General features: G+C 42.5%; 1 long non-coding RNA gene across 1 annotated transcript; it reads right to left on the bottom strand.

Moving 5' to 3' along the window:
- Window positions 1-242: 242 nt before the first annotated feature.
- LOC140610145 (uncharacterized) lies at window positions 243-4,979 on the bottom strand. The gene is made up of 4 exons (XR_012011915.1): window positions 4,690-4,979; window positions 4,219-4,364; window positions 1,966-2,029; window positions 243-680 (listed from the first exon to the last, which is right to left on the bottom strand). It is a non-coding gene; the product is annotated as an uncharacterized lncRNA (long non-coding RNA).
- Between the last annotated feature and the right edge of the window lie 524 nt (window positions 4,980-5,503).

Genomic DNA, 5,503 nt, shown 5'->3' with positions numbered 1-5,503 from the left:
GGGAGAGGGGGGTGCCTGGGTGTCACAGTCAGTTAAGCGTCCAACTCCTGGTTTGGGCTCAGGTCATAATCTCAGGGTGGTGAGATCAAAGCTCCACATGGGGCCTGTGCTCAGTGCAGAGTCTATTTGAGATTCTTTCTCCCTGTGTCTCCTACTCATGCTCCCCCCTCTTAAATAAATAAATAAATAAATAAATAAATAAATAAATAAATAAATATTTTTTAAAAAAATATTTAGTTTTATGTGTTGACTGGCTCATTTCCTAACCCACCTTACTCAAAAAAAGAGAGTTCAGGTGGTTTTCAGAATTGTGTCAAATGCCCGGTTACATGCCTCAGAAGTAGAGGAAAAAAAATGAATGATGGGAACATAAAATGTGGTTAATCCAAAATGCATGCCTTAGTGTTCCATACCCTTGCCCTAAGTACACCAGTAGTTTGAGAGCCAGCCACCATGGCAAAAGAAAATTTACCAGTGACTCAGTTCCCAGGGCTCACAAATTAAAGCAGACGAATTACTCTGGGTGTGTTCCATATCCAGACAAAGCAGATTTGGAAGTGTCAGTTAGCAGGATCTTTGGGAAGCAACTGGTCCAGAAGTTTCCTAGGCTTATCCCAAGATAGCTGGTAGAGTCTCAAGGGCTCTGGGCCCCAGGATGGGGAGGTCCAAGAAGTTCCAACCTAGAATAGGGAAGGAGTAGTGCTCACTTCAATCAGAGATGTTTCACTTTCATCTGTTTATACAGATTTCTGCATACTATTTCTTTGTAAAAAAGGTTTGTAATGCCAAAATCTAAATACATTTGAAAGTCTAGGGAAGCCTGGGTGGTTCAGTCGGTTAAGCATTTGCCTTCAACTCAGTTCATGATCCTGAGTCCAGGGATCAAGCCCCACACTAGGGGGGGGTCCCTGCTCAGTGGGGAGTGTGCTTTTCCCTCTGCCCCTCCCCTTCTGCTTGTGCTCTCTCTCACTGTCTCTTGTACACACTCTCTCTCCCTCAAATAAATAAATAAAATCTTTAAAAAGTTAATTAATTAATTAATTAATTAATTTGAAAGTCTTGAATTCAACCCAATCTCTTCATTTTTCAGATGAAAGAAGTCGCAATGCATCCCCAAGGCCATTGGCTGGGTAGGGTCAGAGCTGGGATGGGAGAGCTGAGTCAGCATGAACAGCATGAGGACTCTGAACCATACAGAGCTTTTAGCCTCAGCCATAACAACCACATGCTCTAACCCTGGGATGAACTAGCCACTATTTTATGTCTGCTCAAGCTGCTTCCATGTAAACAAATGCAGTAGTACAATTTGGTGTACTGGTTATTCACTTCATGTTATCACTGTGTTTCTAGTTATCAGAATATCTATTCCCCCAAAACGTAAGCTCCCAACCATCCCTGAGAGTAAGGGGTGGGGGGGGAGAAAAAGTATATCTTAATCATAGAGATAGTTTTCAAGTTATCGTAGTTATGTATAGCTATTTATGACCAAAAAAAAAAAAAACCACAGGAATTTCTTACGGGTCCAGGAATCTCATGGTTTGCTCCATCTACTTACAGGGGTTCTATTCCACAAACCATCTGGTATGGTGGCTAACAGCACAGACTTTGAGGCCTGAAGCGAGGTAGATATGAATTCAATCTCCACTCTGACCCTTTCTAGCTGTATGATCTCACAGAAAGTCCTTATCTTCTCCTGCCCACTTGACTAAAATACAAATGTTAATCAGACCTACAGAATAGTTGTGGGGTTCCAATGAGATAAGGAATGTAAAGCATTTACCTTTGCAGGCTGTCTAGCACATAGTGAGCACTCAATAAATTTTTGCTATCATTGTTACTCTACCAGTCGCTCCCCTAATGAGCTCCCCCTCAGCCATTAATAATGACACTAACAGAGATGATTCAAATGATTTTAAAAGATATTTTCCAAATGAGCAATTAAAAAAAATCAATGGTACCACATACCCCAGTCCGTGTCTTACTTTGCTCACAAATCACCATTTGTTCAGCAGAGGAAATTATGAACTGTCTGGAAATAATACAGTAAAGACAGTCAATGACAATTAGAGCATAAAAAGTCTAATATAGACTCAGCAAAGAATCTGGGATTCTACTAAAATCCATTTATTACAAAAAATTCTGGAACCACTTTACCATAAGTGGACATCATTTAGTGCTCAATTATAATGAAATTCCAATGGAAGTATATATTAAATGCAGAGCATCTACATTAATATCAAGAGAATTTGGTAAGATTGATGTTATTGCAATGAATGCCAGATGAATAGTAAGTACCTCACTTAAACCTTCCAGGTTCTTGGGCTCAGGCACTGCTCCTTGCTCCCATTATCTGCATTTCACTGGATTTTTATAGAGGTGGGAATTAGGCACAAAGTCTATTTTTATTTACTGGTAGTCTAGCTTTGAGCTAGAAAGTTCTAATCCTGATGAATCAAGATCCATTGCATAATGATATTAAAAGCACAGACATTCTTCCACCACCACGAAAAGCAATTCATTTTTCAAAGGGCTATAGATCTACGTAACGGGAAAATTTGTAAAAGGAGGTAATTTCAAGCTAAGCACTAGGAAGACATTTTAATAGCTCCAACATGGATTGAACTTAGTGGAGCAAAGAAATCTCTGTTGAAGAATTAAGACCTGCCCTGTTGAAACTCGAGGCTGTTAATGACTGAGGAGCGGGCAATGCAGGGTAAAGGTTTCTGTTAACATCCTATTTCAACACAGATTACTTGGGCTGGGAATGAACTTCTCCTGGGGTCCTTTTTTATGCCAATCAAGAGAATAAAGCTCTTCGTATGTGGGTATAGATGCAAATATGAGGTCAAATTCCCATTATAAAATTTGGGGTCCTAAAAATTAGGTGAAAGCCATAGATTTCATGCCATTTGTCATGCTTTATTCCTGGGCAAAGAGGCAAGGGGGCCTCACCCTGAGTTCTGGGGGGGGAAGGGCATGGACCACTTGCCTTACTATCAAATGATCCTGATTCAGGCCCCAGCTCAACCACTTACTGACTGCAAAAATTCTCAGACCTTCAACTTCATCTTTGGCAAAACAGCAATAACCACCTTATCAGGTTGCTGTGTGGCTCAATGAGATGCAGCATGGGAAAAGTTCCTAGGACAAGAATCGGACAAGAATCCTCCAGCCCAGCTGCCTGAGCCTTGCTACTCTTCTGAGGTGGGCTACAGGTCCCTGCTCTATCATGGCCCCAACAGAGACACAGAAATTGTTCCAGACCCAACCACCACCAGGAGCCAGAATCCTTCCCTCTAATCAAATAGAGTCAGATTCATCCCATGTCACTGGTATGTGGACACTTCTAGTTCCCACCAGGGTTCTGACCCAGCCTGTTCCTAGCTGGCCAGCCCTCCACCTTGGGCTTTTACCACACGGACAGGGAGTCCGGAACCAAGTCCTTCACTGGACTAGGATGGGCAAGTGGCAAAATCTTAGGAAACCCTAAAGAAAGTCTATGCATGCTGTAATGCACCTATCTACCCTCTAGGAGAAAAAAAAAAAAAAAGTGGGTAGATTTATTTAGTCCGTTGCAAACTGACAGGTGAAAGCCAGCTGTAGTTGTCATCCAGAAGGTGGTAGTTTCATTTGTATAGTGCCTCCATTTTTAAATAGGGGAAGTTCACATCTAAAGGGGTGCCTGGCAGGAGTGGGGGGCTATCAGTCATCTGCCTTCAGCTCAGGTAATGATCCCAGGGTCCTAGAATCAAGCCCCAAATCAGGCTTCCTGCTCAGCAAGGGGTCTGCTTCTCTCTCTCTCTGTCCCTCCCCTCTGCTCATGCATTCTCTCTCTCTCTCTCTCTCTCTCTCTCTCTCCCTCTCTCTCTCATATAAATAAATAAAGTCCTACAAAAAAAGTTCTGGTTTCTACATATCACAGTCGGCTGGAGCTCAGTTGAGGCTGCTGCCTTTAAATGGGTCCCACCAGCCATGACTTCCTCTGCCACCTCCAGAATATCCATGAGGCCTCAGAGGTTGGCCCAATAATCCCACTGTGCATCAGTTTAGTTCATGCCATTATTAATATAAGCTTGGTTACTTGGCAAATATTAATCCCTACATAATCCCCCTGGCACGATGAAGCAAAATGAAGCCACATGCACAGAAATGTGACAAGGGAAAACCAACAGTGCTAAAAAATGAAATATGTGTTAAGTCCCCAAAGAAGTTCATTACCTGAAGGACACATTATCCCCTTCTCTTCCCATGAGTCAGCACAGTCAGTAGTCATTCCTAATTGGTTTAAAGCTTAGTATGAAATATTAGGATGCCACGGTATGCGATGACACAGCTGTATTCCTGAGGGGACAGCTGAGACGAATCTGTGCGCAGCAGAGACAGGTGGAGACAAAGGGAGCAGGTGGAAATGGGTTGTAAATATACTATAACTTAAAAAATAATGGGGTGTGTTTTCCCTACAGGTTTCTGGTGCTTCATCACTAATTAAATATTGAAACTACAAAAGGAGAAATAAAGTTTTGTGGCTTTTTGGATTTGGGGCATAAATGTAAATATTTTCCACCATTACATTAACTGCAATTTCATTTGAAAAACACACGTCTGATCTGGGAGCATTGAGTTGTAGGCATGAGAGCTGAGAAGAGGGTAGATTTAAGGAAAATGTTAACAGCTAATGGTGTTACCCACTTTTTTTCCTTTGGCCAGAAAGGGGTCTGGGATTGTGTGTTCCAGGGCAGTATTATCCAATTTTATGAATTCATGGGTCTTTTAAACAAAATAGTAGATTCCCTGTGATAAGGTTTGAAGTTAAAATCACATCCCACAGAGCAGAGAGGTTGTTGCCAAATGCAGAGAATCAATAGGCAAATCACTTGGAATCCTTGGGTGATTCACACCAGAGAGCAGTAATTGAATTCTTTATGGTATCCCTTGCAATGGTGAGGCACTTGGAACTCGGAGGCATGATTCTAGATCTTGGCTTTAGTGTAGGATAAGCCACGATTCCATGAAGAGAAGCAAGATGCTCTGGAACTTCAAGAGTCACAGTCACTTAGAGCTGGTTGGCCAACTTTCCATCATGAGTGGCCAGGCCCAGTCTCTCCACTTACCTCCTCAATGTAGCTCACCAGGTGGTGGCAGACCCCATGGATAACTATTAGGAATTCATTCTTCCTGTTTGTTCACCCAGAAATCTGGCCCTCTACAACTCCCCTCACAGTTCTATGATGTTTCTAGAGTAACACAGGCAAGTGTCTTCCTCCTTTCCCTCCATGTGACACTCAGTGGCTGGACTTGTAATCAAAAGACTCAGTGTCCTGGCCCTGTTCTCCCACTCACAGCCAAAGAGCACCCACTTCCTCATCTGTAAATGCTTTCCATGACTCTCTCCTGATGACACCCAAGTAGGGTAATCTGTGTTTTCCATCAAACAGGAGACAATGCAAGTCATCGGGCTGACCCTGTGTCTTATAGTCAGGTGTCCTTGAAGGGGAATGCAGAA

The sequence above is a fragment of the Canis lupus genome, chromosome 2, assembly GCF_048164855.1.
Source record: "Canis lupus baileyi chromosome 2, mCanLup2.hap1, whole genome shotgun sequence".
Classification (NCBI taxonomy): Eukaryota; Metazoa; Chordata; class Mammalia; order Carnivora; family Canidae; genus Canis; species Canis lupus.
This window is presented reverse-complemented; position numbering and strand designations above follow the sequence as displayed.